At 44.7% G+C, this 21,568-nt stretch overlaps 1 protein-coding gene across 1 annotated transcript in view; it reads left to right on the forward strand.

Annotated features, from left to right (window-relative positions):
* Positions 1-21,568, forward strand: part of ZBBX (zinc finger B-box domain containing) — a 546,096-nt gene that overhangs the window by 462,357 nt on the left and 62,171 nt on the right. The gene's annotated exons all lie outside the window — the stretch shown is intronic.

Raw genomic sequence — 21,568 nt, forward strand, 5'->3', positions numbered from 1 at the left:
ATGTGTGGTTGTGCGGTTGGGTGTGGTTGGGTGATTACAAATCACATAATTACACTGTATTCAGTACAACATAAATACACTCCACATACCACTCAGTACTACATAATTGCACGTCACATAATTACTCTCTACTTAATGCAAGATAAATACACTCCACAGAATTCCACTCTGTGCCACATAATAACACAACACATAATTACACTGTCCTCAATGCAACATAAATACACACCTTTCACTCAAGTTTGTGCTATATAAAAAAATAAAATAACAATTGCAATAGGTCTCACATTACTGAATCTTTGAGCTGCTATTGGTGTTGCATTATTATTAGCAATGCCAACAGCTCAAACTTTAATAATGCGAGACCTATTGCATTGAAAATGCTTGTTTAAGAATGTTCATGCCCTGGGCAAATTTCCAGACCCAGGAGGGGCAGCAGGTTGCTGACAGATTTTTAAATGGGATCTAAAGCTATTCTATTGCCAATCCATTGCCTAATTGCCATCCTTGATGCTGCTGGTAAAGTATTGGGTTAAAGAAAATAACATCCGTACCTCTGATTACTAGGCCTTGTTTTCAGTTCTCCTGTTTAGATAATTTCACAGTATTGGGAATTACACTGGACAAATATGTGAAGCAAATGGGGCAGCTAGTATGCACAACATTGTTCATTTTTCCCATTGCTTTTGACTTAATGACAGACCATGACTGGTTCTTAAGCTGTTTGGCTTCAAAATTTACAAAGGGATACTTTGGATTGTAGTTGCTCTACAGTCTAGTGCTTAGTGTCAAGCCCTCATGGATTCAAAATGTATTTTATTGAAGAGAATAGAGACCTCCAATTGATTGAAGTAGTGCTGAATCTTCTCCTTAGGCACATATGATCTTCCGCAGCCTTTCCTAATACTATTAATTTTCCTTGTAGATTGGGGGATTTCAACTGCATATTTTTTACCTATGGATAATGGTGCAGTTATGGATCAATCCCCATCGATCTTCAACATGAATTACAATAACTGTTTACCTATTCTGTGAACTTCTTACTGCAACAAGATGCAACTAAGAGTAAAATAATGTTTTTTGCAAAGCACCATAAAATGGTAATTGTTAAATGGATGATCGAGCCTGGCCTTTGGGAGGAGGAAAAATTAAACTTATCCTGGGGTGCTTCTGTAATCTGTCCTGCCATCTACACATGAAGAACTTGGTAGGGTAAGCTACATCACTTGTGGCAGGCGTGAGAGCTTTGTATAGCGCAACAGGATAGAAAAATCAAGAGATAGAAAAATCAAGAGGTCACAGAGAAGTTATACAGTGCTACGATATCTTGAACACTCTAGAATGAACATGGCAGAAAATACAGTCTTGAAGTCTTTAGGTTCAGAGGAAGTAGCTGACTAGAACTGACTAGTACCAGCCCCTATGCTCAAAATTAGGGACAGTAATTCAGTGGGAGTTGCAGCTAAAGCAGGCGGCATTGGATACCCTTTGAGAATTGGCAAAATGTGAGTTGAGTTATCCCAGTCATGTAAACTTACTTCCAATGAGATTTTTCACTTTGCCTTGAAAAGTCTTAATTCGGATCATTAGGTTTTAAGAAGGTGGACTGATATTACCCAGGTTAAGAATTATCCTAGGAACCCATGTACAGGATTTAAGCAATCATCTGGGTAAACAGCAGTGATCTCTGTTGAGAACTATGCAACATGTTACTGCTCCCTCATCCCCAAACCATATACAACCCTATCTGACAATATTGATTGGGTCTTCTTTATGTAAATTTTTCCTTTATCTTCTTGGTGGATTGTCATTACGTGTAAACACTGGCAAGTATTATGGTACTCATGAAAATGATCCTGACTGCACTAATTATAATACCAATGTGCATGATTTTGTTTGTCCAAATATGTACTAGTTTAACTGTCAATCTTTAAGGAATAGTTCATATGTAATGAGGAAGTGGAGCTCAGGATGCAAATCAGTTTATTTGTACCACAGATTGCATTTTTAGCCAATGTTCAAATCTGTATTATCTGCTATTAAAAGTTACAGAGTTGCCCACTCACTGCCAATCTTGAAGTTATAATGGCAGACCTTGGCTCCTAGTAAAAAGGTCATGGGATGTCATGACCTCTGCTTCCATCGCAGAGGACAAACGGTCCTATTGCGATATCCCATGCAGCAAAATTGACTGCCTTCTGGTCAATGGCCAGTGCAGTAGTTTCTCTTTAGGCAGAAGAGTCTGCTCTACAAACGTTCTTGTTTTTTAAAACAACAAACTCAGAAGCAAACATTTGCCTGTAAAAAACAAAAGAAAATGTTCCTGGTGTGCAGGGCAGTTGCTCTTTGTGCATAAGAGTTACTGTTTAATGTCTCTGCTCAAGCTGCCATGCTTTCCATAGGGTCCTAGACAGGGAACTCTAGTTATGGTCTCCCTGGCATTATTCGCTCAGAACGCCAACCAGTGCTAATGTGCATTTGCTCTCCACTTAAAACAAGGTAACATTGGCTTGTCCACAATTAGCATATTTAATTTACTTATAAGGCTCTAGTAAAGTGCACCACATGTGCCCAGGGCCTGTAAATTAAATACTATGATTGGGTCTGCAGCACTGATTGCGCCACCCACTTCAGTAACCCTTTAAACATGTCTCAGGACTGCCATTGCATAGCCTGTGTGTGTAGTCTTATACTGCCATGTCGACCTGGCAAGTTTAATCTCTTGCCAGGCCCAGACCTTCCTTTTTAATTCATAAAAGCCCCTCCCATATGTTAACATTGGGATTATATTAATACAGTTTACAAGTGTAATTTCGAATTGGGAAAAGATCGATTTTTCGAGGTTGGTGTCTCTTGACTAACAATTTAAAATCCCAACTTACGGTACAGTTGGATTTGAAGTTGTATGTCTGAAAATTCCTCTTTTAGAAAGTTGCTGTTTTCTTACTTTAACCATTCTATGCCTTATGCCTGTCTCTGAATACATGTCGGGATGGAAGACAGCTGGGCCTTGTACATTTCCTTTAGACGGCCACACATAAATGGGAGCTTAGGTGTAACTTGATGGGCTTTAATGGGCCATTAACTGGCTTGATGGAGATGATGGAGCTAAGCACAGCCCCCACCTGCACCTAAATAGGCAGTGCCTTGTCTCTACACAATAGGCCTAACGACCTTGTATTGTCACGCCAGCCAGCTTTGAGCCAGGGCAGGGGAGAAAGGGGATTCCATTCGCTTCAAAGTCACTTTCTAGAAGCTTCTTACACCTTCAAGACCAGGGTTCTAAAGTATAAATACTGCACCTCAGATACCACCACTTAAGTACACTTCTGGACCTGTGGATACTCTTTTAGGAAGGACTGCTGTGCTGATGAAAGGACTGCCACTCTGCTGGACTCCTGCTCTGCTGTGCCTACCTGCTGCCTGCTGGCCTCCTTGCCTGGCAGTGAGAAGGACTGGACCTGCAACTCGCCAACCCAGATCCAAAGGGTCTCCTAAGGCTTGCTGGCGCCCGCCTGTTTTCTGAAGTTTCAGGGACACAAAATACTTCCAACTCACTTGTTACAGCTCCTGGACTCTGCCATCTGTGAGTCTACCCTGTCATGTGGTGCCATCCTAGTCCTTGACACTTGAACCGACGCCAGACAACGCAAGACCGCAAACCAGGATTTAAGGTACTGTGTTGAGCAGGTGCAGTTCAGTCCCTGTAGCTGGCACACACTCCATCACAGTCGGCCTGGACCTGGGACTTTGTCCCGGTCTGGCACGACCAGATAACCACAATTGGCGCTTTGGCACTTTTATGCACTATTTTCACCTAAATCTTTAAAAGTGCATGTTTCAAGTTCTATTTATTGGGTTTTTGTCATTTTTAACTTGTTTTGTTTGTTAAATTAAGCACTATTTCTCTAACTAGGTGTTGAATATTTCTGAGTAGTGTTTTAATGTTTTATGTATTGCACAAATACTTGAAACATTGCCTCTTAAGTTAAGCCTGATTGCTGTGTGCCAAGCTACCAGAGGGTGAGCACAGGTTAATTCAGTGTGTGTACCTGACTTACCCTGACTGGGATTGTGGTTTCAGCTTGGACAGGGTACATACCTCTGGCAACCAGAAACCCAATTTCTAACACTCTGCCAGTGCCAATCCTGTGGTTCCTCCACCTTTAAATGAGGTAGGGGTAACGCAAGCTTGATGGAGCTGGTGAACTGCCACTTTATGACTGTTTATTCCAGCCGCCTGACTCTAAAACATCACCAGAATAATGAGAAGCCTCATTCAATGTGAAAATAGAGAACACTGATATATAATTCATGGATGTAACCCACAGGTAAGTGACATTTTTGAGACTAAGAGTCAGGAATATGATTAAACATGAGTTTATTCAAGTGCACGGAAAGGCCTGTGTGTAATGGTCAAAACCCCAGACAGGTCTTCCCAATATTCTAGAACCTCCAGGCTAGAACCCTCACGCAGTGAGACCTTTCCAGTACCAGACAGTCCCACAACCTGAGTGGTATATACTACAGAGATGTTTCCCCACTCACAGTACATTTTGTTGTGTTCCTTATGTTTGAACTTCTCAGCACTGACAAAGTCAACATACATGAGAGAGGCTTGATATATTTTAAGTATTTTGTCTGTATTTATCATTCACACTATGAGAAGAAAATAAACTATTCAAACTTGATCGCCATCAGTCTTACTGTTGGTTTTGTTAATTGTAACTGGGATTACATCGGAGTTACCTTACTATTTTCGGAGTGCTTCTCCCACAACAGTGGATATTGCCATTGTGTTATTATTATTTTTTTTATGGTTAACCTAGTGCGTGGAGCACACGACCTGTGGAACAACTTGTAGTGCGGCATTACACCCAATAACAGTTATGTTGTGTATAGTTCAGTGCTTAATTTATGAAAATCTAAGTGACAGGGACTGAGATATTATTTGGGAGGTTGCTGTGGTTGGCACAACCCACTGACTGTGTCATGACTGCCAAACATTGACCATCACACAATACACACATGACATTCAGAAGTATTCCAGGTCATCTGAAACTGTAATGATGGCCTGGACCTGCTGATTTTATTATGTTTTAAAGTATATTGAACACTTTGTTGATGAGCTCCGTTAAAAAATTAAGAGACAACTCACCATGTGTATAGGTCAAAAATAAGACTATTGTTGAAGCATAAAGGACAGTGACAAGCCCTTGCAAACAGTGGCACAAATTAAGCTCTGGCTAGATTTTGACATTCAATATGTTTTCACCAGGAATAGAACAAAAGTATGAACGCTTGAGATTCATGGTGAAGTGTTTATACAGTCTACTAAAAAAGGATGATTTTGCGACTGCTTCTACTGCCCTATGTGAAATTAGGCTTTAAAATATATATGGAATTTGCTTTGACTCCACCTAGGAGACTATTTCTCTCTCACCTCATGCTGGTCACTGTTTAGTGTAACCTCTGCTGCCAATGGAGGGCCAGAATTTGAGTGCAGTGTCTGAGGGATTATTTCACATCTGAAACGAACATATTACTGAAGTGCTCTGCGGGTGCAACAGGCATTTGCGCCCGCTTTGTACGCCCCCGGGGCATTTTGGTATTATAGAAGGGGCCACAGACGATTGTGTGTCCCCTTCTGTAATACAGATAGCACTGGTGCACGGTGTGCCAGCGCTATACCAAGAGGGCGTTTCCTCATTTAAAAGGGGGTACAAACCCATGAAAATGAGAGAATCTCTTTACTTCTGTGCCCGCACCGTATTATGTATGTGGGATCAGAGGCAGCCCTCTGGAGAGGTCAAGGGGGCCTAGACAACCCCTTGCATGTGGGTGCAGTCACCCATATGCAAGGGGATCTCTTCCCTCTTAAAAGTGCAGGCCGGATGCCGTCTGCATAGTGAAACAAGGCTGCTGCTCCATATTTCACTTGAATGAGCTGGCATAGGGCAGCACGAGTTTGCAGCTTCCCTTAAGGCAGTGCATTCATTCTTATGGGGCACACTGTTACTGTTTGCGCAGGGCACACCCCTTTGCAGGTGTGCCGCGGCGCAAACAGGGAAAGTGGGCTCTATACGTAATAGGGCCCTAGCTATTCTAGTAACATATTTTAGCCTCTGCAGGTGGAGGACCGCGAGCAAGTGTTGTGTGGTTAACCCATATAACATTTTGTTTGCTTTTTTTTCAAACTGAAAGGTACAGTTGTCTCGCATAGAGACACAACGCATAGTTTCCTGCAGTAACTATAAATAGTTAAATTTCTCCTCTGTTCCACGCAGCGGTCTGTTCCACATCCCTTATTTTACAACCACTTTATGTCACGACCGCTCCTTCCTCCGCAACCGTCTGTAGCCATCAAGCGAACATATGGGCAGCCTCCGACATGGCTGTCAGTTCCACTCCGCTGTCATGGCGTTGCATTCCAGCAATAAATTATACACCTTTGCTCCAGAGGCCCGAAGCATCACCTTTCATCATTTAGCGTCCATCAGCCTGCTGAGAGGGAAATCTAATGCTATGGAAATTGCATTTCTTCTTCCCGCAGACCATTACGGCACATTTAAATGTGCTATGCTAATGAGCTATGGAGTTTCATGCGCTTATTAAAGTTATTGCCTTGGCCCTCCTGGTTGGAAAGCCGGTCGTGCTTCGCGCCCAAGCACACGGAGGGACGTGGTACAGACACAGGAAACACGTTTTTACTGGGGGCCTTTTCTATTCTGCAAAACACTATTTTTAATCATTTAATCGCTTGTAAATCAAGTTAAATGCGCATCAATATTCTAATGATTAGCACAGAACAGTACGAACTAAAGAGGTGCCATCTTTAGAAAAGAGTCACAGGCAGCCATTTTGTGAACATTAACCTATATTATTTATTACATGTTAACGACGCTTAAAGTTTCTCATAGTTACAGTAAACTTGAACCCAAATGGCGACGGAATAAACTCGGTCCCAGCTGAATATTTATTGATTTGTTTTATAGAATTGCGATTGTAACTGACACGAGGGCTTGTGTTTTGTCGCCGGAAAGTCCCAATTTAAATCTCACCCAATGGAAAAGACTGATCGCGGTACTGTATCTGGTGACAAGGGTAATGAGCCGAGCAGCGTGACAAGGCACAATGATTTCTTGAACAGAACAGGATGGAGTGAGCACAGGAATGCAGCTTGATGAAACCCGCAGAGCAAGACCAGGACCACGGCTGGGAATAGATGTGTGAACTTTGTTTGAAAGTGAAGGTATGTGTTGAGAAAAATTGACCAGCAAGCAAAGAGCTGTATGTATGTGGTATTTGGGTAGCATGAACCCTGCTGAAAAGCCAAAGGAGTGCTGTGCTTAATATAAACAAGCACTCAGCTAACGAGTGATAAGAGGGATAGCTGGTTATTGGATTGGTACTGATTGTGATAATGTGTTCTTCAAGAGGTGTGTGTTCAACTCGTTCCTAAATTGGAGCAGCATTGGAGTGGTCCTTCTGAATGCATGGATGTTGCTCCAGATCACAGGTGCATCTATGGAAAAGGCCTGCTATCTTGTGTTTTCTTTTTCAGACTTCATAGGCTCCAGTTTGGTGGTGGCCTCGCTACGTGTGTGCCGAGAGTCGCTGACTTGGTGATCTTTGTCCTCCTCAAAATAAGTGGCTGTGCTGGGCATGATGGCTTTGTAAATGATGTAGCTGTTTTTGAAAATTATGCGGGCTGGCAAAGGTAGCCAATAAAGTTCCATCTGGGGGGGTGTTGTGATCATATTTTTTCTGGTCCTGGATGAGATGTGTCGTGGCCTGTAAGAAGTGCTTAATTAAGGTGACCCAGTGTGGAGTCTGGTGGGCCAAGTATCAGAGGAGTTACAACCATCCAGATGCAAATGCACGAAGGCTGGGACAGGAGCTCTGATGATGCTTTGTAGAAGAAATGGTTTCACTTGCCTAAGAAGAGAGATTCGATATTAGGCTGCCTTTGTATATTTAGCAATGTGTTTCTTGAGGGTGAGGTTGCTGAATCCGACTGACCTGGCATTCAGTGTAAGTTTGAGTTCAAAGAGATCGAAGTTCATGTCTTTGAGCCAGGGTTTTACTATGTTTTGCTTGTTATTCTTTGAAAATAACAGGAATCCTGTTTTGATAGGGTTTAGCTTCAGGTGGGTGCTGGACATCTAGGATTGGATGAGGTGCAGGTGGAGTTTAAGGTCTTGGACGGCTGCAGCTGAAAAGACTCATGTAGATTTGTGTATCATATACATATTAGTGTATCAAGAAGCTGTTATCTCTGAGTAGAGCCCAAGGGGCTCAATGCAGATGTTGAAGATGAGAGGAGACATTATGGAACCTTGAGGATTCAACAGATGATAGGGACTTTTGGAAAATACCCTATTTTGAATGATCACCCCCTTTTTTGGACTGATGCACACAGTGTATCTGACCTTTTACTAACCAGGCTCCAGAGTATGTGCTCTGACTCCTAAGAGATGTAGAAATTGGCTATACCCCTGATTAGGTTGGGTAACTTAACTATATGCCCCTCGTATATATACACCAGTATTTGCAGAGTGCAAACAATTACCCGAGGGTGCCAAGGTGCTGAGGGCCGTCAAGAAGATTAAACAAGCTATTGCCCAGAGTCACATGGTGCTGGGCTAACCTGCCGCAGGTGCCGGGGATCGAACCGTGAGCCCCCGTGTTCCGGTGTCAGCCGACCTGGGTGCTGCGCCACACCTCTTCCCTATAGTACAAAGTGCACCCAGGGTCTGTAAGTTAAATGGCACTACTGGACTAGAGCACCCATTGTGTCACCTACTACAGCGATACGCAAATATTACTGCAGGTCTCAATTGTAGCCTGGATTGGCAGTTTTAAAACTGAAAATTTGACCTGCCAAAATATCCCCTTTTGACGAGCATAAATCTTCCTTTTGAATAATAAATAATAAGTCGCCCCTGAGAAGGCTTTCTTGCCCATAGAGCAGGCTAATTGTTATTTAAAAGTAGGATACATAAAAGTATATTGGTAAAGATGTCCTTACATTTAAAATGCCCAAAACTATGTTCCCTGAAGCAAGGTTGCCTGGTCCATCAGAAAGCATTGCGATACAATTTTAAACTTAACGTTATCTCTGCCAAGGAGACAGCTACAAATTTCATTCTAGGGCTTTTCTGAAATATTTTTTACAAGCCCAAATAGATTTCTAAGAAATATTTTGGAAAAGGTACTTTAGAAAGTTAAATTTTCCCTGTCTAAAGCCTCCAGAGGTCCATTTGCATGAGCTCCCACCTATGTTACCTGTAGGCTGTGCACGCGCATGTGTGTGCTGTATGCCTTCCACCAGCACACAGTGTCTCTTCATAAGCGGGAAAGAGAGAGATCTAATCAGCTGCTTGTTCAAAGGAGGAGCGACCTAATAATAGAATATTATCTTATTCTTCGAGTTCAGCCGGTTAACTGAACCATTTTAAGATTCTGACACTATTTATTTTGTGCAGAGCTTAACAAAGGGCAGGTAAAAATTAAAAATGACTTAAAAGTCACCTGTGTGCACATCACTGTCGATCGGCCAAACAACCATAGCTAAATACACCTCTCCTTTACTCCATTCTCCATTCTCCAACGTGTACTGGGTTTTTGTAATCAGTAAAATGCAACCCACCCCCTCCATTACTCGCCAATAAAACAATAATCTCTCCCCAATGAAAACGGAAAGCCGAGTGATTGTTCATCTCTTTACTCCTGTTGTCATTGTAAACATGTATTTAAACAGGCGAATGGCATGTGCTCTGTTCCAGGTGCACTGTCAGTGTTGCTGCATGCATAAAGCGGAGGTAATAGACAACTTTCTTGTAGGGCAGGCTATGCACATTTTTTTTAAGCTGACACACTGTGGCAGGGACAGCTCCTCCATTAGGGCGGAAGAGCGTCCCCCCACTGCTTTCTCTCAGTGCGAGCAGCAGAAACATAAAATGGTATTTTAAATACCATTTAATGTTTCTGCTTCTTGCACTGCAAGAAAGCAGAAGGCAGGGTATGCCTGGTTGGGGGCGGGCGGGTCAGGGAGGAGTGGCTTGCCCACTGTTGTGGGCTCTGACTGTTTGATTGGCTCTCTGGGGCCGACCAAACCAGTAATGTGCACTCTACATTTTCTCTGTGTAGGCTGCATGCAGCCTACATAGAGAAAATGGCCCCTCTACAGGCGCCCGACTGGGCGCTGTCCGCACCAATCACAAAGCTGCCATTGCAGCTTTGTGATTGGCTTATGGGAGGGGAGGGAGCATGCCTGTTCCTGTTCTTGTTTAGGAGCAAGAAAACGCGGGACGCGGCCCAGGAGCAGAGGCGGTGTGAGACCTGGTCAGGTGAGTTTATTTTATTTTTTTATTTTACCCCCCGCGTGAACACCCCCACCACCCACGAGTATTGCGAGCCGCGACTGCACTGTGGGCATCTATGTCACATTGTACCATTTATCACTAATCTAAGGCAAAAGGGGGGAGATTTTCAAACCTTTTGCACTGGTTTTGCAATGCTAACCAGCGCAAATTCTTTTTTGTTGCTATTTTCTTTCCAGCACACAACTATGTTTGCAATGAAAAACACCCTCTAAGTAGCTCAAAGCACTGCTTTGCGTTGCTTTGCACTAAGGGGGCTTTACATGGGCATTCCCATGCAAACACCCATGTCTTTTGACGCAAAACCGTATTTACAAAGATTTGCAAACATGGTTTTATGCCAAAAGTTAACACCCCTTCAAAGGAGGCGCTAACAGGAGAACAGCTTTCATCTCTCTGTGCTTTTCTGACATTGCATGCGGGCTACACTGTGCAACATATATGCAAAGTGGGAAAAGCTTTGCATCGTGCCTAGCATGTTATTTTGTACAGGAAGGGTACCCTTCCTGTACAAAACCTATGTTACATTCATGCACACACCCTAGTGCTACGGCGCTAAGGTGTTTGCATGGCAGCTGCCATCAGCACTGGCGCAAGGGAAAGGGGAGAAGAGAGCCATATCTTTGAAGATATGGCACTCCCTGCTCCCTCCCTGTTGCGCAACGCAGCGCAGCATCGTGGGGGGCTGTGCTGCGCTGTATGACTTTTTTTGAAAATCTCCCCCAAAGAATGAAAATCGTTGATTCTTGATAAGATCAGAGTAGACATTTCCAGATATGTTTGAGTCTGTAAAAAGAAATTGACTCACTTATTTTCCCTCGTACTTAACGTAAGTGTCGAAAAAAAATTGTTACACTTAATTTTCCTCAGACTACCTAAGTGTTGCAGAGATATGCAGACTGGGGTTCCTCCCACTGTCAGAGAAATAAACAGTGAATCACCCGGCGCGACAAGATAGGTCATCATACATGTCAATATTTTAGAACAGGAATATAACTTCCCCAATAGCTTGTATTAAAGCTGAGGCAATTTCATGCAGGAGACAGTGAAAATGAAGCCATTTATGTCTTCAAAAATGGTCTGCCTCCCACCTGAATCGGGACTGTTGGCATGTATGGGTCGTGCATAGGCTGAGAATAGCTGCCTGTAGTGCCAATATAATGAAAGCACACAGCCTGTGAATGGGAAAGCATGAGGTGATATCTAAATCCAAAATGACCAAATACCCAGGTACTCATGTGTGTTGTTTGCACTCACATTCCTCCTCTTGAACATTTGTCCTGGTGTCGCTATTTTTCTAAAGTTGAGAGATTGTAAAGTGACATATTGCCTTAGTGTCTTTTTTACAGTTAGAATGGGAAATCATATGTGATAAAAACTCATGCATGTCTTTCAACTGACCCATGCCGTCATGGTGACTTTCAGCCAGCACTGGTTTTTAACTCCATAGTGCCAAGTATGATGGGACTTGAACACTCGCTCGATGATCACCTTCATGACTTCGGACAAGTTAACAGCTGTGCTAGTAAGGTTTTCTTAAAAGCAGAAATTGTTTAGCCTATTTTGAGGCTACTATTATGAGCTTCAATCGAATCAGTGGCCCAGATTTGTAAAACAATGCTCAGCTATGGCCCAACATAAGTCAGAAAAAAATGGGTCCATTCAAGATTTTCGAGATAAGCACTGACAGGGTAAATTAGTTTAATTTAGCATCATTGTATGTACATTTACCTCATTTAACAATTTGAAAATTTAGCATCAATGTGACAGTCTTGGAGCTAAGCTAAATAACTCTCCTGATGAGACAATCAGGAACCCAGCTTTTTTTGTAGGTTATCTGACAAATTCTACCAGTTGTTAGGTAGGTTTTTGGCATAGAAGAGCACAAAGTAATGATGAACCGATTTTAGTTTACTAGCAGTAACATTAAAACATTTGCCTCTAAAATGGGGATTACATATTGATAAAGGAACCATTTTGCATTTATTTTCATACAGATATTGGAGTACACACCAATAATTTTAGAAGCTTGTGGACTGTGCTCACTTGCCTAGAGTATTTTCACTAGTCTTTAGTGCAAATAACCTTGGCTGCGGTGCACAGAGGCCCTTCATTGCAGCACACAGAGTAACAAAATTAGAGGGAACGTTGGCTCCCACTATCACCTGACAGCTAAATAGCAACCTTATTGAGTTGTGAAAATTGTTCAAATCAGAACAACCGCTTTTGATGTGGGGAGGTGTCCTGTGTTTTCTGGCAGTATGACCATCTGAGCTGTGCCCAAGTAACTGATGAATACAAAGAGGCCTAGCCTGTCAAAGGCAAATGTTATCTGACACCTGAACAGGGCCCTCCTTTGTTCCCCTAGTCAGGCTAACACCAACCACTGTGGGAGATGTCACACCAAGTGCCACGCACCTGAATTATCAGGACCTCTGCGGAAGCAAAGATTTTCCTCTGCTTTCACTTAAGGTTAGAAGAGATGAAATCTGTTACTAACCCTGGGGGAAGGGGGTTTGGAGAGAAAAAGAGAGAGCAAGAGAGCAATCGATGGTTCTGGTGTACCTGGAGCTCCTGTTAAAAGGATGGTAGGTGGGTGTTAATCCTTCTGAGCAGGACCCCTCAAGTTCCTGTTGCAAGGCGCTCCCCTTCAGTCAGGAGAGGTACTGTACAACAAAAAAAACATAATTTCGGAAAACCATACATGCATGCTTTACAATCAGCCTGAGGTGCGAGTCCTTAACCCCTTCGCTTGTAGGCCTTTCCCCCTCCTGTGCTAAGCCTTTTTTGGGCTATTTGGGGTAGTGCGCGCTTAGGCCCCTGTAACGTTTTGACCACAGTAGGTATCCACGCCAAATTTGCGTCCTTTTCTTCAAACATCATGGGGATTCTAAAGGTACCCAGGGTTTGTGGATTTTCCTAGAGGGTTCCCAGAAATTAGTCAAAATACAGCACAATTTTGTTTTTTTGTGAAAAATAGGGAAAACTGGCTGCAAATGAAAGCGTCTGGGTTTTCCTCTGCAAATGATATCAAAAAAGGGTTTGTGGGGCTGAAATCACCATTTCTCCAGCTTTTAGGGAATGACAGATTTGTGTCAGAAATCCAACATTTTTTACACAGTTTTGACATTTTTCTGGGACATACCCTATTTTTGCTATTTTTTGTGCTTTCAACCTCCTTCTAGATAATGGTAGAAATGGGTAGAAAAGCAATAATGGATCCTGGAAAGCTATACATTTTTGTAAAGTAGACAAAATTCTGAATTCAGCAAGGGGTCATTTGTGTAGATCCATCAAGGTTTCTTTATAGAAACTAACAGTTAAATATAGGAAAAATTAAACATTTGTTGAAAAAAGCAGCCTTTTGAGTCAACGTTTTCACCTGTAACTTTTTCTAATTATGACATCTCTTTAAAAGCAATGTACCGTTACATCCGGTGGACCTTCCTGGTTGTGGGGATATATATATATGTAGGTTCACCAAGAGCCCAACGAACCCAGAGTAAAAAACTGAGCAGCATTTTGTAATGTTTTTTTTTTTGTTCCGGGTATATAGCAATTATTGTGGGAAAATGTATACATGGGAAAATCGGTATGAAAGACACCTATGTATTTCTGAAATGGGAACAAATTACAGAGTTTAGAAACAGTGCATATTTGCACATTTTCGAAATTGGGAATACTCATACTTGCATGACAATTATTGGTCATTTTTCAAAATGACTTTTTTTTTACACAATGTCTTTCATTTGGAAGGGAGAAATGCATCACAAATCAATAGGTAATAACAGGCGCTTTACAAATCTGAACTACTCTAAGTCTCCCGATAAAAATGGTACCTCACTTGTGTGGGTAGGCATAGTGCCCACGACAGGAAGTGGCTCAAAACCTAAGGTGAACACACCACATTTTCACACTGAAAATTTACACATTTTTTGCGAAGAGTCTAGCTGTAGTTTTTGAACCCTAGCCCTGCCAGCACCTAGGGAAACCTAGCAAACCTATACATTTTTGAAAACTAGACACCCAGGGGAATCCAGGATGGGGTGACTTGACTGCCTCCCACCATGGTCTGTTACCCAGAATCCCTTGCAAACATAAAAAATTGACAAAAAAAACACATTTTCCCCACATTTCTGTGATGGAAAGTTCTGGAATCTGCGTGGATCCACAAATTTCCACCCACCCCGCGTTCCCCAAAGTCCTACGAGAAAAATGGTACCTCACTTGTGCGGGTCGGCCTAGTGCCCGCGACAGGAAACGGCGCAAAACGCAACGTGGTCACACCTCAATTTTGCAGTGAAAAATGACCCTTTTTTGGCAAAGTGACTAGCTGTAGTTGTTGAACCCTAGTGTTGTAAATTAAAGCAGAAATGTGATTAAGCATTTACTGAAAACATTAATGCTTTCCCTTGTGATCATGTTTTCTCCGTTATGTTGACCGAAGTCCGGACTCCATTTTGTATTGGCATGCTGCCATGTGTTCACCACGAGGAGAGTCCGACCTCTGTGTTAGTTGCTCTTGTAATCTGCCTAGCAACAGTGTATAAATAGCACTCTCTTGTCCGTCTGGCGCATGCCCAGACTTGACCACATCTGTTATAATTAGCTTTGCTTGACCATGTGTTTTCGTGGGCCCTAGGAGTGTGTTAGCTCCGCCCATGTATTGATTCAGTATCGAGAATGACCATAAATGGTAATGTTCTTCGGCCTCATGTTGTATCCACCCACTTATGAGCCCCTCTGTTGTGTATAAAAGGGGACTGTGTACGAATGTTCTGTGTGCTACTCCTTGCAATACTGAAGAGTGTTGTGTGGATTGTAGGACCACCCTTAAGGGTTAATAAACGTTGTTTTTGTACTTTGCAGTTTCCGTGCCAACTTCCTTATAGATTTCGTTACAGAAGAGCGAACCCTTGTCTCTTGCGGGCCTAGCTGGGGCTTGTATCCATCAATTGGCGCCCGTCACGTGGGGCTCATCGGCGACTCGGATGCTCGAAGGACTGGTCGCGACGAAGGTGAGGAGTTTGGCCGGGGACGTGATCACTGCCAGCGGCGTCTTAGCCCTGGCATCCCGAGGTTTTTCTTCCTTCCCTTCCGAGCTGACCGTCTGGGTGGCGCCGGTCATCGACTGAGACCTTTTCTGTCGGTCCTGCCGTGAGAGCCGTTTGGGCGATTGTGGAGCTTGGCAGTTGGAACCTGGACTCTTGATTGGTAAGAACCGTTATACGGTACTTGCTCCGAGTTTTGAAGCCTGGTCTGGCTATTTGAGTTTGATTGATGGTGACTAGTCATATTTTGAATTTGTCTTTGTGAAAATATATGCGTTGCAACACATATAGGCAGGTAATGTGGAGAAATTTCTCCGGAGCTGTGTAAACTTTGAACGGCGCAACGATTAAGTGCCATTTTTCTTGATAATACTGCATATTTTGCATTATTCCTAGCATGCCTGCTTTTAGCGCACTTCGTAAGTGGTGCTGCTGTTTTGGGAACCGGTTGAACCTCGAGGAATCTGCTCCAGCTCCCCCAGAGGGGACTCCTAATAGGGATATGTACGTGAAGCATGGTCTTTCTTCCATAATGTACAGCACGTTATGGAGGAAATATACGAGGAAGGATCCTGAGTTGCGATGGCCTTTGTATGGATCGTTTGATATACGTAAGATTGAGTATGTGGAACAGTGTATGTGTAAGCGACGTGCTCGTCAGGATATGTTTGAGTGTGTGCGATTATGGGTGAAGGAAGTGCGTGAGCGAGAGAAACGTGAGAAAGCGCTGTTTGATAAAGAACAACGGAAGAATGATCATGTGCGAGCTCAGGAAGCGAAGCGTCGGGAGGACAAAGAGCAAACGGATAGACAAGAGAAAGAGCGTAGGCTACAAGTTTAGGGTCAATATGTTGTTCGTCAGCCACTTTATCCTGTCCTTAATAATCCTGATGACGATTTTTATTTACTAGATCGCTCTCCGCCCCCTTATGTTGGCGCATCTGCTCCGCGGCCGCAAGATTCTGGCCCGGCTCCGGGTAAGGTCGACACACGGTCCATGTTATCGGCCGAGCATATGGCTGAGCTTCGGAAACTTTCCCTCCGTGCACTTAAGGGCAAGATGTCTAAGGATGAGTTGTTCCATACTTGGGGGTCGTGGCAAGATAGAGAGAGGGTGTATTTTCTGTCTCATTTCTCAGAAGAAGTAATTGCTGCTTTCCGAAAATATTCTAGTGTCCTTGAGCCTGACGAAGTGTCTTCGGATGCCGGAGCATTACGTAATGGTGTTTTTTCTCCCCCTAAGGCTTCTGAGGCGGCTCGGCGGCTGTTCGCTTTGCGGGACGAGGTGCTGGCCCTTAGAGAGAAAGCACGTCAACACACGGAGGAGGAGAAGCAGTCGGATTCGTCTGCAGCAGGGGGCTACCCATCCGCCTCCCAGTCAGATAAGGATGACATAGTGCATGTTAAACCAATGCGAGAGGCGGCGCCTTTGTATGTTCCTCCCAAGGGAGCAGGGACTAGCTCGGATATTAATTCTGTCGATGCTAGGGGATATTTTGTGTATAATTGGGTTTATACTCCATGGCATAGGGCCGATGTTATGGCATTAAAGAATGCGCTGCCTGACCCCCGCAAGAATCCAGCGGCCTTCTATGAAGAAGTCGAGGGGGCCTTGAATTCTTGCATTATGACCTTAGCGGATATAGACCTGTTCTTTGGCCTTATCCTACCGCCGGATACGTGGCGCTCTGTCCGAAAGGTAGATGATGCGGTTGCCTTCAAGGCCCGGTGGTCTGACCTTGAGGATGAGGATAGGGAACGGAAGCCCGCACAGAAACCACCCCAGAATATTTTAGATCTCCCTGCGGCTATTGTGGCTAAATTGAAGACGATTATCCCCCCTAAAAAGATTGACTGGAATATGTTAGCTGCATGTAAACAGAAAGTTGACGAGTCAGTTGCGGACTTCTTTACGCGTTTTGAGGAGACGTTTCATGACTTTAGTGGCCAGTCGCTAACCGACGACACAGGCCGCCACCTTTTCGCGGACAAATATGTGGCTAATCTGCTGCCGGCAGTTGCGGCCCGGTTAAAAGCGAGTGAGAGTTCTTGGACCTCCGCGACACCGACGGCCCTTCTGACCATCGCCCAGTATTATGAGCGTCAGGAGCACGAGGCGAAGGGCCAGGAGGAGAAGAAATCGAAAGATCTCAAAACCAAAGTGATGTTAGCACAAGTATATGGCCCGCCCCGCCGGGGTAATAATAATAGGGGAAGGGGCGGATCTTATGGTCCCCCTTCGGGCCGATCTGATTTGAATAGGAACCAGTGTGCGTATTGCAAGCAGTTGGGCCACTGGGCCAGGGATTGCCCAGCGTTGCGTGCTTCGCGTCAGGGGCACACTCCGGGTGGCCCGAGAGGTAGAGGGGGCTTCTCGAACTTTAGAGGGAATTCCAACGATAATGTCCGTTTCGATCCTGCTGGACAGCACCGAGAAAGCTCAAATGTTTTCGATCGCCAGCACCAGTATCATGTATCGGACATCGATCAATCGGGATATCATGATTCTCAGCATGCATAGGAATGCGTAGGATGGGGGTCCGAATCAGTTGAGGTGCCGGTCGATCAGACGGGTCCTTATGTATCGGCTGAGGTTTTAGGTTCTACTGATCAGTTCCTAGTGGATACAGGAGCGACACGTAGTGCATTGTCTAGGTACTTGGTTCCGGGGGCTCCCCCATCCGGCTCAATAGTTACATCGGTAGGGTTTGACGGTACACTCTCCCGAAGCCCTCTTTCACAGCCCCTTGCATTTAAAGTTGATTGTTTTTCTGCGCCTTGTCCGTTTCTGCTTGCTCCGTATACACCGGATAACATTATGGGCCTTGATATGTTAAAGTACTTTAGGGCTACAATCCGCTGTTCCCCTGAGGGTGTGAGGGTGATTTTAAATGACAACTACCCCCGATCTGGGCGGATGTGTACGATATCAGAGGATGCGTTGTTGGCTACCCTCCCCCGAGCTTTATGGGCGACTTCGGACACAGATGTGGGACAAATGGTGATTCCTCCGGTCCACATTAGTGTCCAGGAGGGGGCGGTACTACCGCGCCTCCCACAGTATCGTATTTCCCAGGAGGGCGAGGAAGCTCTCATACAGATTGTGCAAGATTTGATCGCAGTAGGAGTAGTGGAAGAAGTTCCCTATAATATCTGTAACAGTCCGATTCTCCCTATTCTGAAAAAGGACACGGATGCAAAGGTCTATCGGTTCATAATTGATTTGAGGGAGGTAAACAAGATCGTGATACCTCAGTACCCGGTGGTTTCCGATATCACGACGTTGCTTACCTTGGTCCCGCCTACGGCGACCATGTTCTCAGTGATTGATTTGAAAAATGCCTTCTTTTCTATTCCCATTCACCCTGATAGCCGATTTCTTTTTGGGTTCACATTAAACAATAGATCTTATCGTTTTTGTAGAATTCCCCAAGGTTATACAGAAAGCCCTAGTATTTATAGTCAGGCTTTGAAGCGACAGTTGGATTCCTTTGTTTTACTCGAGGGGGTCGCCCTCATTCAATATGTCGATGACATCCTGTTGGCGGCTGACACCCTGGAATTGTGCGAGAAAAGCACGATAGCCTTACTTTCCTTTTTAGCATCCCACAATCACAAGGTCTCTAGGAAGAAACTGCAATTCTGTAGACCAAAGGTGACTTATTTGGGTCACCTTTTGTCTAAGGAGGGGCGTGCACTCACACCAGATCGTATCCAAGTAATTTTGGACACACCGAGGCCATCCACGCAGAAGGATGTGCGTGCATTTTTGGGTCTTGTTTCTTTTTGTAGACAGTGGATATTGGGGTTTTCACACATAGCTAAGCCATTACTAGCTCTCTTGACAAAAGACACGCCCATCCCGATCCCCTGGTCAGATGAGTGTGACGCTGCTTTTCAGCAATTGAGACAGGCCCTTTGTTCAGCACCAGTGTTAGGGACCCCTGATTATGCAAAACCCTTTTCGTTGTATGTGCATGAGAAAGATGGATGTGCATTATCAGTCTTAGTGCAGATGCACGGCGATAAGCAGCGCCCTTGTGCATACTTTTCGGCTGTACTTGATCCTGTCGCCCGAGCATTGCCAGGGTGTTTTCGCTCGGTTGCGGCGACAGCTGTGTCAATACGGCAGAGTGAAGGAATTGTGTTATCCCATAAACTGTTGGTGTTAGTTCCCCATGCTGTTGATGCCCTGCTTAATCAAACAAAGACGCAGCATTTGACCAGTGCCCGTTTGACGGGATATGAGTTGACGCTTTTAGCTCCTCATATTACGTTGAAAAGGTGCGTGACATTAAACCCGGCCACATTGTTGCCATACCCCGAGACCCAGCCTGAGGCGCAGAAAGCGCATGATTGTATTCTTGTGACTGAGGAGCAAACAAAGGGTCGTATTGATCTCCAGGATACGCCCTTTTCAGATGTAGATGGAGAACTGTGGGTGGATGGATCATGCCTGAAGCTACCAGATGGTACGACTTCAGCAGCGTATGCAATTACCACGTTACAGACGATAGTGGAGACAGCACGCATACCACAGAAATCAGCTCAAGCAGCGGAACTGATAGCGTTAACACGAGCGTGTGAGCTCAGTACAGGATTATGTGTGAATGTTTACACAGACAGCCGCTATGCCTTCGGAGTAGCGCACGATTTCGGCCTACTCTGGAAGGAGAGAGGGTTTCTAACGTCACATGGGGTGCAGATAATGCATGGGGAGTTAGTCCACAATCTTTTAACTGCATTGACATACCCGAAGAGAATTGCCATTGTTAAGTGTAGTGCCCATAGGAAAGTAGTTGATAAGGTTGGAGAAGGGAATGCGTTAGCAGACCGAGTGGCACGGGAGACTGCGATGCAGCCCGGCACTACTGCCATGTATGTAGTGAAATCACAGGTGGAGAGATGGCGTGATGCAAAGGAAGAAGTGCGAGAAATGCAAAGGACCGCTTCTGATAAAGAGCGGGAGCAATGGGCTAGCGAGGGAGAGTTGGATGATGAGGGTTGTTGGAGAAATAAGCAGATGGATAGATGGAAGTTACCCACGGCTTTCGTACAACCTATGGTTCAAATGGCACATGGGCTAGCACATGTTGGAGCTTCCGCAATTGTGAAATTGCTTACCCAAGTCTGGGAGCATCCAGAGATTGCTAGCACGGCAAAGAGGGTGGTGCAGACCTGTATGATCTGTCTGAAGTATAACCCAGGGAAAGGCACGCGAACTCCAGCAGGAGGATTTGCGACGCCCACTGCACCCTTTGAGGTTCTGCAGATGGATTACATCCAGCTTGAGCGCTGTAACAATTTGAAGTATGTTCTAGTAGTGGTTTGCGCCTTCAGTAAATGGGTTGAGGCGTACCCTGCGAAAGACAATACTGCAATGACTACAGCGAAGCTATTGCTGAAAGAGTTTTTCCCCCGATACGGCGTCTGTAGACTTCTGTGGAGTGATAATGGCCCTCACTTTGTAGCGGATGTTATAAAGTATGTCTTGAAGGGCCTAGGCATCACCCAGAAGTTCCACGCCGTGTTCCACCCTCAGTCTGCAGGACTAGTCGAGAAGTATAATGGTACGCTGAAGCTTAAGATCGCCAAAATCCAAGCTTCAACATCTTTGACTTGGCCAGACGCCTTGCCACTGGCGTTATTGTCAATTAGGTCGGTGCCACACTCTCGAACCGGCCTTACACCCTATGAGATTGTATTTGGACGCCCAATGAATATTTGGGGTCCACCAAGGCCTAAGCCTGTGTATGATGTACCTTGTGTGATGATGAGTGATTATCTGGCACAGTTAACGGATAACTTGGTTTCTATTCATCAACAGGTCCGAGAGGCGCTCCCTGATCGGTCTACTGGCGAAGGACATGGTCTCCGGCCTGGAGATCATGTAATGATAAAGGTTTTCGACAGATCGAACAGTTTGGAGCCGAGATGGGTAGGACCTGAGCAAGTCCTCCTTGCAACGAGGACGGCAGTGCGAGTCTCGAACAGGAAGAATTGGATCCATTCCTTACACTGTCGAAAGGTACCGCCCGGATTGGTGGAGTCTGCCGTACTGACCGATCAACGAGACATCCTAGCAGCGGAGACAGGCCGTGCTGCAGAGCCAAACGACACTGAGGAGCTCTT

The sequence above is a fragment of the Triturus cristatus genome, chromosome 11 (genome assembly GCF_964204655.1).
Source record: "Triturus cristatus chromosome 11, aTriCri1.1, whole genome shotgun sequence".
Classification (NCBI taxonomy): domain Eukaryota; kingdom Metazoa; phylum Chordata; class Amphibia; order Caudata; family Salamandridae; genus Triturus; species Triturus cristatus.